The sequence below is a fragment of the Camelus dromedarius genome, chromosome X (genome assembly GCF_036321535.1).
Source record: "Camelus dromedarius isolate mCamDro1 chromosome X, mCamDro1.pat, whole genome shotgun sequence".
NCBI lineage: Eukaryota > Metazoa > Chordata > Mammalia > Artiodactyla > Camelidae > Camelus > Camelus dromedarius.
In genome coordinates, this window is record NC_087472.1 from 85,438,554 (window position 1) to 85,454,109 (window position 15,556).

Consider the following 15,556-nt stretch of genomic DNA (forward strand, 5'->3'; position numbering starts at 1 on the left):
AATAGGGTACAATAAAAAGTAGAAGAGCAATGTCGTATAAAGGAAAGAGTGTTAAGCTTTGGCATCAAAGTTGTTTTTGAGTCTTGGCTTCACCTCTTATAAATAACGTGATCTGAACAAGTAATTTAATGTCTCTGAATTTTTCTTCCCTGTAACTGATTGCAAACCCAGCCCCTATTCTTGACCCCTCCCTACACCATGCCTTTTGTCATATCACTTCGTAGGGCCCTCCCACTCTGACTGTGAGCATGACCCTGTGGACTGCTTTGGCCAACAGAATAAGGTGGAAGTGATGATTTGCCAGTTATGAGTCTAGGCCTCAAGAGGCCTGTGGATTTCCACGTATTCTTTCTTGTACCTCCGCTGCTGCCTTGAGGACATGAGTGGGTAGCCTGCCGGAGGATGGGAAACGTGAAACAGAGCCCAGGCACATCAGTTACTCCAAACAAGGTTAGCCTAGATCAGCCAGTATCCAGGTAAGCCCAAGACATGGGAATAATTCCAGCCAAGATCAGCGAAACAGTCTAGCTAGCACCCAGGTGACCTAGACACATGAGCAATATATGCTTACTGTCATGTTCTACTGAGATTTTTGTGATTGCTTGTTATGCAACATTATTATGGCAGTAGATAACTGACACACATATATCTGATATATTACAGGGTATAAAGGTTAAGTGAGATACTATAGGTACAGTGACCAGCACACCAAAAAATATATATACATATATATATATATATATAGCCATTTTTTGATAGGTTTCTACTTTATAAAATACAATCATACTCTTGAAATTACACCCAGGTCACTAGTGTAAATTTTGGATGTTTGTAAACCATTTAGTCTCACATATACATACAGTCCCTTGTTTTACAAACGCAGGTGAATAACATTCACAGAACTTGAATTTTACTAATTTAACTCTCAAAGAGCAGGCAAACTGTTCTCCCAACCTCCAATTATTTCAGAGAGGGGGATATTGTTTGATGTAGTTCACTGTTGGTCTCACAAATAAAACTATGATTAAATTAGAATTTAAAATTAATGTGCTGGAGAAATTTGCAGTGCCCCGCGAGACTGTACATCTCTAGAATAGTTAATCCTTCCCCAAAAATCCCACATGAGAAGCCGTCTCAGAAAATCATCTTTGAGCTGCTGTAAGGGTGAGCTGCAATTCAGCTCTGTGATTAGAGAAGAAACATAGAGATAAATGGGCTGATGTAGAGCCTCCATACTCATTCACCTACATTTGCATAAGAGATTAAAAGAGACCTCAATGTAGCATTTTCTCCCATTTCTTCATCCTTTATTTCATGAGCAGAAAATGTAATTAAGCTTGGCAAAACAAAAGGTGCAACGCTAGCAGTGATGAGGTTAGCAAATATCACAGATAAACTTCACCAACAATGATGTCTGTAATGAACTAGACTCACCCAATACCATGGAATCTCAAAAAGCCAGAGACAGGTGGTTTGCAAAGTATCAGCCCTAGACCAGCAGCTCATCACTTGGGAACTTGTTAGAAATGCAAATACTTGGGCTCCACCCCAAACCTACAGAATCAGAAATTCTGAGGCCAGGACCTAGCAATCTGTTTTTAACACGCTCTCCAGGAAATTCTAATGCCTGCTAGACCTTCATAACTAGCGCTCTAGACAGAACCACACTACCTCAAGTGTTATCTACCGACCGGCCGCACTGGCATCACCTGGAGTTTGTTACAACTGCGGCATCTCAGGCCCCATACAGATTTACCCAATTGGATTCTGAATTACAATAAGATCTTCAGGTAATTTGAATATACAATAAAGCTTGAGAAGCGCTACAATTGTACTTCTCCAACGGTTCCAGTTATGGGCTGAATTGTGCCCCGCCCCCAATTCACATGTTGAAGTCCTAACCCCTAGTACCTCTGAATTTGACTGTATGTGGAGATAGAGCCTTAAAGGTAATTATGGCAAAATTAGGTCATAGGTGTGGGCCGTAATCTAAAATGACCTGTGTCCTTATAAGTGATTAGGAAGCAGAGAGACATGCAGAGAAAAGATGTGGAAACAGTGCGAAGGCAGCCATGTACAAGCCAAGGAAAGAGACCTCAAAAGACACCAACTCTGCCAACATCTTGATCTTGAACATCTATTCCCCAGAACTGTGAGAAAATAAATTCATTTTTTAAGTCACCAAGTGTGTGGTACTCTGTTACGTTAGCCCAGGCAAACTAAAACAGTTCCCAAAGTCAGGTGCATACTGGAATCATCTGGGGGATTTTAAAAATCCTGATGCCTGGGTCCCCTTCCCAGAGGTTCCAATTAAGTCTAAGGATCTGCCCACAAATCTGGATTTTATTAGTTTTTTTAATTGAAGTATAGAAATCTGGATTTTAAAAAGCTCTGGGTGATTTTTAAAGTGCAACACAGTTTGAAAACCACGGAGAGTCTACTTCATTCTTTTGACTGGTGAGAAATCTAAGGCACAGGGGCTCGCAATTGTTCAACCTCAATCCCTTGGTACTTGCTTAGCTGAGCACTCATCATCAGGTCCTCAAACCTGGTCCTTCTGTAAATATACCAGGATTCCTACACGGAAAGAGTCAAGAATCCAAGCTGGCAGTAATGTATGTTCTCTTCTTTTCATGCATCAACTTAAATTTTTTGTGTGTGTGCTAGGGATCGTCTTAAGTTTGGTTTGTTTTTTTTTTCGGGTAGTACATCTTCCACAGCAGAGGAACAGAGAAGGCTCCCAAAGAAAACCTATCCACCTAAACTGTCAGTATCCACTCCCTCTTTATGGTCTTCTTGTCCTTCGTGTTCCTCCAGGAGCTCTCCAGGCTCCTAGGATCCAAATTAAAGACTCTTAAGTTTGTGTAAACTAGCCTTTTGGGGCACAGGTGCCAAGCCACTAATTAGCTTTTTATTGGTAAATCCTTTCCATTTGTCCTTGTGAAGTTGTGAAGCTCCCAAACTCAATAGTTTACTCACAGCACAACTATTTACTGTTTACTCTGTTTCAGGAACTGGAGGCTCTGACCCATACTTCATATAATGGAAACCATACAAGCTGTATATACATTTTTTTCTTTATATAGAAATAGTTTTTAGAGACCGCAGATAGAAAAAATATCACACACTCTACAAAAGTGATTATTTAGCACCCTTAAAATACCATACCCTAGGGAGAAAATAATCCCAATTCTTAATGTGCTTTTGCTACATTGATTAATATTTAATGTTTTAGTGAGACTAATCATTAATATAATCACTGGTTAAAACAGGGCCATTTTCATGATAGCTTAAGACTTGCTGGTTAGCTCCCGAAAGCCATCTCCAATGCCCCTCTCCCTGGCCACCTTTCCACTATAGAAGCTAAAAAGCCCAATACTCATTTTCCTGGTCTCTCATACCACTAAGGACTGTTATGTGGCCCAGCTCTGGCCAATGAGACACAAGGGAGATTCTGTTGGGGAACTTTGGGGAAAGCTATTTCTTCTCTAATAAGAGAAAGTTTCATGAGGGAAATTATTCTATTCCTTCCTACTCTCTGTTTCCTGCCTTTGAACATGGGATAAGGACATAACGTCTGGAGCTGTTAGAGCCATCCTGAAGCCATGAGGGTAAAAGCATCGACCCAGAATCCTAACATTGCCGGGCCACTGAACTGACTCCAGTGATCACCTGCTGTCAGCCATCTTTAATTCGTTAAAGCCACTTTTAGTTGGCTTTTCTGTCACTTGCAGCAAAGAAGTGTGACAGTTAAAATATAGATGTTTTCCATATATGTCAAACTCGCATTCCTTTCGAATACAGTGTTGTCTGAGGATCCACACTTTGAGAATCACTGAATTAGAAAGATTATCTTCTAGGAGTGAAAAAAAAAAAAAAACCATGCCCAAGTGTGGTGTTCAAGGAACGGTAAGCCTGATCTGAACCACCAAATTCATTTATTTACTCATTCAACCGACCCCTACCTAACTGAATAGGCTCCAAGAATACAAATTGCCCCACCTTCCAAGAAATTTTTCTATCTTGAGCGAGACTGGCGTGCAAACCAAGAGTCACAAGATGCCCAGGAGAAGAGCTATGTTATCAAAAAGGTGGGAAACCTAACTCAGTTTAGAGGGGGCTCCCTGGGAAGAGCTTTTTAACTGTAAAAAGTTATCCCTGTGATCTGACTAAACACCTAAGGTTTTAATAATTTTCTTCCAAGGCGGCTGGGGGTTCTCTTCTACAATCACAGATTATAAACCAAATGACAATTCAGGAAAGAGCAATTTATGATCATCGACCCAATCAACTGCTAAAAAAAAAACTGCCCCCACCATCCTTCTCTTTCCTACAAAGCAGGATTAAAGTCATGGTTGGGTAGGGGGGAGGGGAGTACTACTTTCCTCCCAATCAGCAGGGATGTTCGTCTAAAACAGAAAAATCCTGTGCTGTGAATTAAGACCACCTGTTAACATTGCATCAACCCAAACCGTATTGATAAAGCAATTAGTCATCACCATGAGCCACACATGTACGCATTCCAGGAGGTTCTTTCCTATGCTACTTTTAAGCAAAAAAAGGACAACAATAATTAGTACCTATTTAATATTCACAGAATTCACTTGCACTTAATGGGAGAGAAAGGGGGCAGCCCCCTCCCCGCGTTGATTTTTCTAAAAGCAGTTAGTGGAAGCACCCCTGCCCACACACACACCCTGGTAAAGGAAAAGGAAAACTAACATGCAGCTTTGCATTGTTAAACCCTTATAAGAAACAGTCCTCATTGATTTTCTTTCAAGGGAAATAACAGGTTTTGAAGCATCTTTGAAAATTGAGAAAATAAGACCAGCAGTAGCCTCCTAAAATTTTCCTGGAATACAATATATCAAAAAATATATGTTCAATAGAGTCTTTCGGTGAATTATTTCAACATTATCGTGGCAGTCACATTAATTGTGCCTCCGGAACATTTTGATTCAGTCAATGGTGACGAGACTGATATGCAGCAACTGCAGTTACCTTACAGCTCTGCCACGTCCTGGGCTGGGGAGGGTTGTTCCAAGATCCCAACTCGGGCTACAGTAAAACATCTGCCACCTCGCCGAGAATGGGAAACCGCCCGGGCAAAGGATTCCATCCAGCTCAGCCTTCTAGCTTTGCTGCCCCGCTTCAACCCCCCCTCCCTCCCCCCTCAACCCTCCTCGCTTCGCGACCTCTGAGAATCACCCAGGAAGAAAGTGGGGGAGGAGGAAAACACACGAAACAAATCTAACATTGCTAGCCCCGTACAACGCCGCATCCGGACAGTTGCAGACACAGGGGAAATTAAGAATATGGCCCCAGAGTTTGGCTTTTTGGGGTCTGAACATGGATTTGAAATTCTCTGTTGCGTTTTAGAAATCTAACTTTCTCTCTCCAATGGAGAGAACCAAAAGGTGGAAGCAAAGGCAGACCGAGACACAGACTGGGAGACCCCCTCCCCTTCCCCCGAGTCACCCAAGCATCAAAAGACGAGAAACTTACCTGGCCCTCGCCTAGACGGAAAGGCGGCTGGTCGAGCCCCAGGAAGGCGCCGGTGTTCTGGCGCGAGTCGTTGAAGCCGGAGATGAAAGCAGACCCCAGGCGGGAGGCGAAGTCCCGCTCCGAACCCGGGGGAGCCAGCCGAGTGACTCACGCGCTCCGCGCCCGCCTCTCGCGCCGCGCGCCCCTTGCGCCGCCCGCCCCCGGCAGGTACCGGGCCGGAGCGCTGGAGGGCGTCTCCAGCCGCCCCTAAGCACAGCGCCCTCTGCCCCACGCCCCCAGACGGCGGCGCCAGAGCCCACCCAGCCCACGCCGCGCCAGGCACGGCCTGCCCCTCGAGACAACCGCCCGCAGCTGCAGGGCGAGTGCCTCCGTCGCGGGTCTCCCCTCTCCTCGCCGCCCCGGACCCGCTGCCCCCGGGGCGCCCCTCTGAGCTCAGTGCACCTTCCACGTGCCATCCGGACGCGGCACTGCTAAGGCCCTCCCTCAGGCTGTCCCAGCCGGCGCCGCGCACCACCGGCCCTGCACAGCCCCCCTGCCCTGCCGCCCTCGGTCTCCCCCTTGCGGTGGCGCCGGAACCCACTCAGCCCAGAGACGGGCGCAGCTGGGGCCTGAAGATCCCAGGTGTATCCTTTTCCATAGGTCTTTCCCCTCTCCTTGGGCCCTTATCTTGCAGGGACTCGTTGCCCCCAGGGCTACCCCTCTGACACACTTTCCGCCTGCCAGCTGGGTTTGGCAAGACCCAGACTCTCCCAGAGTTGGTGTCTATGCCCAGGGTCCCCCTGCCCACCACAGCCAATGCACAAATTACTCCCATATGCCTGGAGTCCCCTTCCTCACAGAGGTGGCTATGACCCTCTTCCCTCTCGGATGCTCCAGGGTCTTGAAACACTGCAGTGGGGATGATGGGATGCTGGTGCCAGGCGGCACCCTCCTATCCTGACTCGGCGTGCGAAGAGCAGCCAAGGCCCTACCCAAGCTTTGCTGGGACAATCAAGGTACCACAGAGTGCCAGGACTTGTAGAAGTAGTATCTCCAGCAAATACAGATTGGGAATGCTGCCTTGGGGCCTGACATTGTTCTGGTAGAGGTAATCTTGTTCTGCTGCGGAAAGAAGGGTGATGAGACCACAGTCCTGCCTCCATCATATCAAAACTGGGAGGAAGAGCCTGTAGAATAAGAATCCCATTAGCCTTGGCAAGCATGAGGGATTCTAGAATTCAGAAAGAGACAAGAATGGGGAGAGAATGTCGCATTTTCCCAACTTGAGGACAGCATTTCAGCTGCCATACTTCCTACAATCCCGGTAAAGAATGGAAAGTTGCTGTCCGTTCAGAAAAGTCCACATTATCCCCCCCCAACACATACCCCTTCTCATCATCCCATTGCTTTTCTGCCATCTGGATCTCCCCCATGATGGGCAGAGACAATGACATTCATTTCAATATCCCAATAACCCAGCACACAGCCTGACACTCAGTGGAAAACAAATTTCTATTGAAAGCTCAAAGGTCTAACATCCAGGACCTTCCTACTCTCGCCTTCCACCAACACCTCTATACTTTCTATCTTTGCCTATTTCCTTTTACTTTTCTACCTTATCTATACCTACTTTCCTACCTTGTCTATACCTACTTTCCTGAATAATATCATCCCTGAGCTTCTCTATCTCTACCAAGTTTATAAGGTGCTGTTTCTTTTCTATTTTTTCTCTTCTTTCAAAGTCTCCCCTACTCTGCATTCTCCCTTGCTATCTTATTTTCAAGTTTCATCTCAATGAATTGCTTTCTTTGTTTAAGCTATTAGTACTTGGATCAAAATTCTTCCCTATCATGAATTCTATATTCCCCTAGAATATGTGTGTGTGTATCTAAGACAATGTGTCTTTTCATGCAAGGTGATCAACCACAAGTATTACTAGAATCTTATCTTCATCCATTCATTCAACTCACATTTGCTACATTTACTATGCATTTACCATGTACTAGGCATTGTGTTAGGGTCTGCGCTTATGGAGACGAATAAAGCAAAGCCACTACCATCAAGAATGCCATACACCAAAGGGTGGGAGAAGGGGAGGAGTAGACAATAAACAGTCATGCAGCAATTCTGTAAGAGGGGTGTGTACAAGGTTCAGGAGGTGGGGTGGTCATGAACCATTTCACCAAAAGATAACAACTGAATTGAGCCTTAAAGAAAGACTAGGAGATTTCCAGGAAAATAATAATGGGAGATATACACAGGAAATGAATCATTTACTTTGGATTCTTAATTTGCACCTCCTTTCTCTTGTGACAGCATCATTCTTTAGACAGATAGTGTCCAAGACATTTCCAGAGTTGAGAGAGTTCTTCCTTACAGCACCAGCAGGGCTCCAGGGATTGGCTCTGCTTGAGTCATGTGTCTCTTCCTGAGCCAATCACCATGGGCCAGGTAGGTAGTGTATTCTGATAGGCTATCCTGGGTCATGTGCCCATCCCTGCTTGTCTGTCTATTTTGGAGGAGAATGTGATTGATAGGTTGATAGCCTTACCTGATGAAGAAGGTACAGTTCCTAAAGAAAAAGATGCTAGGAAAGGTGTGGACAAAAGTAACATGTCCACTACATGTATACATTCATTTCCCTGAAAAATCTCTCATTTTGCAAAATAACACGCTAAAGGCTTCTAGAAAAAAAATAGAGTTAGAGGCAGATCACCCAAAACTTATGCAACCTTATTAGCAGAGCATTAACAAAATAAAAAATGAATATCTCAGGCAATAACTTGGACAGCTCAGACACAGCTTGGTATGGCCAGAGGCTTCCTCGGGATGTTAAAAATGCAAGAAACCAAAAGAGAGGAAATTCGGACTTGATGGAGCTGAGACAAGGCACACAGAGGTGGAGGTCTAAGACAGTGAGGCTGTCATTAAGGTAAACACAGGAGGGAGTGCAATCTACCTGGAGCAAGAGCCATGCAAGGCTTCCTTGGGGAGGAAGCCCTTGGTACATTTCATTTTCTTAAAATAAAGCTAAAAAGGTTTCTGACTGTGCTGCAGCCAAGCTGAGTCCTTTTTCCTTTCATGCTGAAGGTTATAATTATACTCCAACAGAACTTCCACATTATACCAACATTGTTACCCTATTTTCAATTGCATATAAACTAATTATTATAGAAAATGTGTTCTACCAGAAGAGAGAGTGTATATTTATTTATTACCTGTCAAATACTTATCAGGCATCTGTGATCTAATCCAGGCTTGAGTTTTTAGTTATTTTTAATGACTCCCAGATTTATAGCTGTGGTCCAAACATTTCCTCTGAATTCCAGATACTTATCCAGCCCCCTGCTTAACATCCTCACTTGGATGGCTAATAAGAATCTGGAACTTAACGTTGTACAAAATCCAACTCTTGAGATTTCCATCAGATCTTCTCCTTCTGAGGTCTTCCTCATCTTGTTGAATGGCAACTCCATCCATATTGATGCACAAGCTACAGTCCTTAGATCATTTTTGACTTCTCTCTTTCTAATGTTCCACATCCAATCCATTAGCAAACCCTGCCTATTTTATCTTCAAGATACATCTAGAATCCGACCACTTCTTACAACCTGCACTGCTACCATCCTTCTCCAGCCACCATCGTCTCTGCTGTGTTATTACAAACAGCCCGACTGACCTCCTTGCTTCTGCCCTTTGCCCCCTATAGTCTTTTCTCCCACGGTAGCTGGAATGATCCTTTAACAGTACAATTCCATATTGGTAGTATATACCCTTGCTATCTATATTGATTTAAAAAAATGATTCCATATTCTGAGTATTCTTCTACTAAGAATAGCAAATAATTATATAGGGACAAATAATAGTTATTCTGTAATTAGAAAGTATCTAAAAAGAAAATATTATGCATAATATCCATCTACTTTTAAAATAATAAATCCCCTGTATATACTGTCAGTATGACTTAGTGTTGATGTTGACCTTGGTCACCCGGCTGAGGAAGTGTTTGGCAGGTTTCTCCCCTTTAAAGTTACTGGGGGTTTTTGTTGTTGTTGTTTTTCCTTTTCCTACTGTACTCTTTGGAAGAAAGTCACAACCCACACTTTTAAGGGGTGGGAAGTTATGTTCCATCTCCTTGAGTGTGAGGCATCTGCATAAATTAGTTGCAGTTTTTCTGAACATGAAATGTGTCTATTCTGCACAATTTATTAATAATTCAGTCATTTATTTATTTTAAAAAATGCAATTCCAAACATGCCATTTAGCTGTTCAAAAGCCTCCCATTGCCTCTCTGTCTCCCTCAGAGTAAAAGCCTGATTCTTACAATAGTCACTTAGTCCCTGCATGACCTCACCCCTGCCGTCTCTCTAAACCTGTCCTCTTGCTCCGTCTCCCTAGCATACTCCACTCTAGTCATGCTGGCCTCCTTGCTATTCCCTCCACATCCAAGCTGGTGCACTGACTGTTCCCTCTGCCTAGAACTCTCTTCCCTTAGATATCCTCAGGGCTCACTCTCTTAACAACCTTAGGTTTCTCTTCAAAAGTCATCCACCCCTGAGGTCTTCCTTGACTACCCAACTTAAAATAGTGACTCTCCCACCAAACCCCAGCACTCCCTATCCCCCTTTCCTGCTTTATTCTCCCCCCAGAGTTCTCATCCCATCTGCCGTACTAAATATTGTATTCATTTATTTCTTTAGTTTCAGTCTCCCACTTGTACCATATAAACTCCATGAAAACATGCATTTCTGTTTTACTTAATGGAGTATCCATAAGTATCCATCTAGTGTGCCTAGAACATGATCTGGCTAGTAGTAGGCAGTCAAGAAATATCTGCGTTCATATTTGCCTGCTATATGCCAGGGACTGTTCTTGGCATTAGGAATATGGCAATAAATAAAAGAGTTAGAGGAGTTAAAGCTGCTCCACTGTGTGTGTGTGTGTGTGTGTGTGTGTGTTCAACTCCCTAAATACTATCTTCTAGAAAGCAGGACCTGTTTCAGTACCATTCAGCCTTATCTCCATGGACAAAGTTGTTATGCTTAAGAGAACAAATAATGACTATTATGCAATAAGTATTCCCCCACATACTTACTAATACTTGTAAATTATACAAAGTCTATTTGATGTATTGCTTGATTTTTTCTTTAAATCTGAGAAGCCCAATTAATCATTAATCTGATTCCACTGGACTCTCTCTTCACTGGCAGGTAGTCCTATAACATCTTGGCATTAAACTGTCACAAGCCAACTATCAATCTGTAAATCTGTTTTGTTGTGGAAATAGTCCCTTCTCATCTGTACCCAACATAAAAGAAAAGGTCTGACAGGTAAAATTATGAGGAAGCCACATGGCACTGAGATACCATGATCATAGTCACGGGGTAGCACACCCGTGTCGTGAGGCGGCAAACAAGTAAATGGCAAATGAGCTGGGGACAGAGAATGGGTTGTAAGCTCAGAGGAGAAGTAAGAACTTGCAGCTGGATTATGTGGGTCTAAGGGCTGGGCATTTTTGTATCTCCAGCCCATTGAATACAGCGCCCTGGGAGTTGGGAAGTATCACATTAGGATAGCCGGTGGGATTTTCTCTTCCTCGCCTCCTTTTGTCTTCTGGTCCATCTCTAGGCTTTGACACCAAGGGTGGCCAGGAGACCAAGGACAGTTGGGCTGCTTAAGATGGTTCCAGATCTTCCCTCTGAGTATCGTGGAATGATTTCTTACTAAGCCAAACACTCGAGCACAGTCATCAAGTGGGGAGGTGTTGATTTTGCCCACTTGAGTTACATTATTCCTCCTGACGGTCTTCCAATCTTCTAGATGTTCCCACTAGCACTGTGACCCCCAGAGGCTCACTGTCCCCTTGTTAAAACTTTGTCATGGGTAAAACAGTTGTGACAATGTGACATTTTAAATGAGAACACTATAACACACCAAGGAAGAAAAAAATAAGAAGTATTGTAGAGAGAATCAATTATCTCCAGTAATAAAGAAAAAAAGCATTACTCTATAATTCTATAACATGAAGATCTTCACATGTATCTTTGATATTCCCCTTAGCAGCCCTAACAGATAAGATAGGTATCATCATACCTATTTTACTGATGAGAAAACTGAGGCTTGGAATGTTTAAATGATCTCTCCATGGGTACATAGCCAATCAGTGAAAGAGCCAGAATTCAAAGTAAGGTCTATCCTTCTGTAAGTTTGGTGCTTGTATCAATCAGCCATAGCCATAAACTGATGCCCCCAAAATCAGTGGCTTAAGACCAAAATCATTTACTCTCATGCATCTGTGGGTTAGATGAGAGTCAGTTAATTTAGGCTGAGCTTGGTTCGAGGTGATTCTGCTGCACTGAGTCTGTGGGACTAGAAGGCTAGTGCAGGCATATTTTTCTTATAGCCATAGTAAAAGGGCAAGACAAAAGAGGAAACGTGCAAAGTCCCTTCCTAGGCTCAGAACTGGAGCAGCATCATTGCCATCTCATTCTGTTGGCAAAATAAAATCCTTTGGTTGAACTCAAAGTCAAGGGACAGAGAAGTGCACCCAACCCAGGAAGGCACTGCAAAGTTACATGACAATGGACTTCTATATAGGAAGAGATGAGGAATTGGAGCCATCAATGTATTCCACCACAGTGTTCTTTCCTGTTGTACCAAGCAACTTCTCCATGCAGATTTCTCATCTACCTTCTAGCTCCCTATGGTTGATGCAGTGAATATCTATTCTGCCCTCAAATTAGAGTCAGAGGACATGTTCCTGCTTTGCCACTCATCACGGCTCTCCCATTGTATTCCTCTCGGACAGTCTCGTCTGGGTTATTAACTCACTATCATCTCACCCTTCCTGGGAGACTTACCTCCAAAACACAGGTGAATGGTCTCATCCAAGTTCACCCACTGCACATTTACAACATAGACACCCCTACAAATCAGAAGAATGATAAAATTCATTTAGTAAGATTCATATACATCCATCAAGAGTGAGTAATTCTCTGTATTTAAACTATCCTAGCTGGACCCTTATTCGCTGATGCCTAACTCTTCATTCATCCAACTCATTTGGCAATTTTTTTTTTATTGAGTACATACTGTGAATCAGTGCATGTGTGAGGTACCTGAGATGCAAAGATGAATAGAGTAGCCACAGGCCTTGCCCTCACAGAAGTTTGTGGGTTTTTTCCTGGTAAATTAGCATATACTGATGTATGTTGATGAATTCATGTCATGTTATAGATACTTACATTTGCATAACTTATTTACATTTTAACAAGAATGTTAACCCAAAATGTGACCCATTTTGTCATGTCTGGCCCTGATGGGATAAGGAACACTTTCTGAGCAGGAATGGTTTTTTGCTGCCTACATCACAGCCCCTAACTCATCACTGATAATAAGTTCCTAGAAGGAAGCTCTCCACCCACAGTAGAGGGAGACTGATGAAACCCTGTCTGGCTGGTGAAGGCCAGCTGATCATCCCAGAAGGTGATTTGGGGATACTTTGGGACATTCTTCAATGAAAAAATACACAAGTGTCTTTAAGCACCTACTCAGTGCTGGGTCCTGGAAGAATGTAGGTTTTGGGGTGGGATTGCCTGAGTTTGAGTCCACACTCCACCATTTATTAGCCATGTCGCCTCTCTAGCCTCTGTTTCCTCATTGGTAAAAATGGAGCTAATCAAAGCAATTATTCATAGAATTATTGTGAACTTTAAATAAGATAATCTACATAAGCACTTAGCACAGTGTTTGATACATTATAGACACTGAATGAATGCTTAGCTGTTATTATCTTGTCCTATAAGCACAGCTGGGTAGAGGAAAGATGCAAAATAAATGGAAGAAATTATTCTCGTCTCTAAGAATCTAATAATCCATTTCAGAAGAGAAGGCATATATTAAATGACAAGAGAGAAATCACAAGATGATTATATTAGTTAAGGCTCTTTTATTCACAAGCAACAAAAATTAACTTTGCCTTATTTAAGGAAAACGAATGAGAGTTAGAGCAAATTCATCGTAATGATTCAGGGGTGTTCCACAGCCCAAAAAACAAGTTCCGCTCCTAAGCCTTGACACGGACCAGAAGCAAGCCAGCCCTAGAAATTCAACAACAGCTGGGTGTGGATCTTGGATCTGTTAAGTGCAGCCAGTAAGGTGACTTCAGCTCTAACACCTCCCAATCTCTGCATTTCTGTGTCCCAAATTTCAAATTTCCAGGAGGAAGAAACTGGTTGGCCCAACTTGTGTCAGTTTCCTACCTCTGGACTGATTCCTTAGTGTGGTCTCCTGTCAGACATGGAAAGCCACAGGGGGGTCACCTCCTATAATTTGGAAGTTTCTTCCCAGAGGTTAATAGGGAACTCCTGGGATAGTTGGCCTCCTATTACCTCTTCGCCCTCCAGACACCCTGACCTTGCTTTATTCAAAGAAGCCAGACACATTGAGCCCCAGGAACTTTCAACTTGCTGTCCCCTTTGCAAGGCATGTTCTCTTAAATAACCCCATGAATCACTTCCTTATCTCCTTCACATGTTTAGTCAAACATTATCTGCTCAGCAAAGCCTTCCCTGACAAAGTTATTTAAAATAACTTGGCGGGGGGGGGCAACATATCCCCCCAAGAAAAACATACACATACTTCTACTCCCTCCTTCTCTGCTCTATTTCTCTCTCAAGTATTTATAACCTTCAGTACCCATTAGCCACTTTTGCATCACAAAATACTGTAAACTTAGAAGCTTAAAACAGCCACCATTTTATTGAGCTCATAGACTATAGGTTAGCTGTGCAGTTCTTTTGGCCTGGACTGACTCAGCTGATCTCTCCTGGGTTTGCTCATGCATCTGTGGTCAGCTGGCAGGCCAGCTAATGGCTGAATGATCCAGAATGGCCTCATTCACATGTGTAGTGGTTGGCAGGCTGAGGGACCTCTGTTCTCTTCAACGTAGCTTTCTCATCTTCCAGCAGTCTTCCTTGGAGTCAGTCACACAGTGGTTTGAGGGTTCCAAGAGCAGTAAGGGAGTAAGCCCCAGCAAGCTAGCACTTTTCATATCTTGCTTCTGTTTTTGTTTTATTTGCTAATGTCCTAATGGCCGAAGTAAAGTCAAATGGCCAGCCTAGATTTAGCGTATTTGAGAAATAGATTCCAATTCTTGGTAAGAAGACCTACAAATTCATACTACAAAAATTACATGGTAGAAGGGTGTCCAAACAGGAGTGGGAAGAATCTGGGGCCATACTTACAATCTGCTACCTCTTCTAACATATTATGTAATTTACTTATTATTTTGCTTACTATAAAAATGACTCTCCATTCATTCATGAATCCCTGCTCCAAGAATAACACTGGGTGGAGAGAGATTTGTGTGGAGTGACTAGTTTCAATTTCTTTGCCCACACTGAAGGAAGGGTGTCTACTTATGTAAGAAGCTTTCCTTCTAGTTGGGCCCATGCATTCTCACTTTCGTGTATTACAACTTCTGTGCAGTCTTTTAACTGTTTTAATAGCACAATGTATTAACTACCCTCGTAATTGCACAGACAAAATCAACGTCCCACATGAACATTTAAATGAATGCAAATCAACCTAATGGCCTCTCCTAGAGGGCGGATTATCTTGCAATGAACATTTTCTCTAACTGATAATATATATGCAAATGAGCTTTTAATTTTGATATATTTTCACATGGACATATTTTCAGTTCAATGCAAATCTACTTATATCATTAAGGCTGAATCAGTCTATTTTCTAGTATGTGTATGTGAGTGCTTAATGTTGATATAGACAATGAGGCTTAATTTTCAGAATATCAGGTATTCTATTCTGCTCACCACTTCTTCACCCCCAGTGCCAGCATTATTATGGAGAACTTTATTTTTAAAATGTGGGCATGATGTCTTGGCCTCCTACATTTTTTATTCTTTTCTCTTCTCCAGCCATCTTTCACTCTCCCACTTTCCCCAATATCACCTTATACTTTTTTGTTTAAGATTATCATAAGGGCACAAGGTGGTCATTACTCTTTATCAGCTCACTTGACCTCTCAAAGAAGAAGAAAGGAAGAAAAAAG

The 15,556-nt window shown here is 42.9% G+C and overlaps 1 protein-coding gene across 2 annotated transcripts in view; it reads right to left on the bottom strand.

The window, feature by feature from the left end:
• SYTL5 (synaptotagmin like 5) overlaps window positions 1-15,556 on the bottom strand; it is a 303,237-nt gene that overhangs the window by 212,072 nt on the left and 75,609 nt on the right. Inside the window, exon 5 of one of the 2 annotated variants that reach the window (XM_064483299.1) lies at window positions 12,345-12,409. The gene's annotated coding sequence lies outside the window, so the exon portion shown is untranslated. Of the gene's footprint in view, window positions 1-5,505; window positions 5,651-12,344; window positions 12,410-15,556 lie in introns of those variants that run through there. The other variant, XM_064483298.1, reaches the window with a different exon arrangement.